Source organism: Orycteropus afer, unplaced genomic scaffold (assembly GCF_000298275.1).
Source record: "Orycteropus afer afer isolate SDZICR_OR568_19922 unplaced genomic scaffold, OryAfe1.0 scaffold00596, whole genome shotgun sequence".
Taxonomy (NCBI): Eukaryota; Metazoa; Chordata; class Mammalia; order Tubulidentata; family Orycteropodidae; genus Orycteropus; species Orycteropus afer.
The window spans coordinates 255931-257293 of record NW_006922183.1 but is presented as its reverse complement, the minus strand read 5'-3'; positions in this window follow the sequence as shown (position 1 = coordinate 257293).

Here is a 1363-nt window from a genome sequence, read left to right as displayed (position 1 = left end):
CTTTTGTATTCAACTCTAATCAAATTAATAAATGTTACAGACTCAAGAAATTTAATAATACATAATATTTAAAGAATAATTATAATCCCTACTCAGAGATACTAAAGAATAATTATAATCCCTACTCAGAGATACGGAGTTTACCAGCAAAAATTTTAAAATCCTCTCCTGAAAGGCATTCTATGTGTGTGCATGTATGTATACACACACATGTTAATTTTCCTCCATAAGAACTATTTTGTTTAAAAGATTTGGCTTAGAGATTTATTATAGTGACTGTCCATCCCAATGCAGGTAAGTCAATGTCATAGTGACCCAGACAGACTAGAACTCCATAGGGTTTCTAAGGCAGTAATTTCTACAGAAGCAGACTGCCACATATTCCTCCCTTGGAGTAGCTGCTGGGTTCAAACAGCCAGCCTTTCAGTTAGCAGCCAAGCACTTAACCACTGTACCACCAGGGCTCTTGATACTGACTACAGGGTCCTCAAAATAGAAGCAGGCACAGCTGGTTAGTTTATGAATTATGCTGCATTATCAAAATTAAATTAGAAAGAGTGGAATACCCTGTTACCTGATACTTAGAACCATCTGCACCACAGTGTTCATCTGATAAATTCACCATCAATGTGGTAATCTTTAATATAATTACCCTGTTCTTTAGAGTATACATAATGCAAAAGAGAAACTGTTTATACTAAATATCATATTTCCACTACAATAAAAAGGGCACAAATACAGTCCTCTACTTAAGAATATAAAAAGTGTGGCAGATGCATTTAGCATTATGGACACCATTTAAACCTGTATTTTATAGCTATAGATTTTAAGTGTCTTGCTAAAAGCTTAATTTCATGATATATAATTTATTATAAAGTGTCATACTATATCCACTTTCCACTAGTAACATGCCTCTGATTTCCAGCAAAACATGATAAATGCTTCCACAGAGGAAAGCTTTCTTTGTAGAACAGACTGAGTCATATCAAACTGCTTTAGCTCCCATCATAAATAGCTGTAAACTACATTTTGAATAGGTATATAACTGGAAATGTAAATAGCCTGAATATAATAACTTTAAGACTGAGTTCAGCAGTACCATAACTGCTTAAAAAATTAAGTCAAGCACTGTACTGGGAGAATAACACAGACACACAAATATATGTATCTATAAATACATATATAACATTATCTACTGTAACTTTTTTAAATTTTCATAGTTTTAAGAGGTTTGGCTGTTAATTCATGAAACAACACACATTATAGTGATCAATGTGATACAAACATAATCCAATGTGCTTGGTTCATAACAAGCAGCAGGAAAAATTCTAATATGTATTTCAACCATATTAAAGAATTCTTA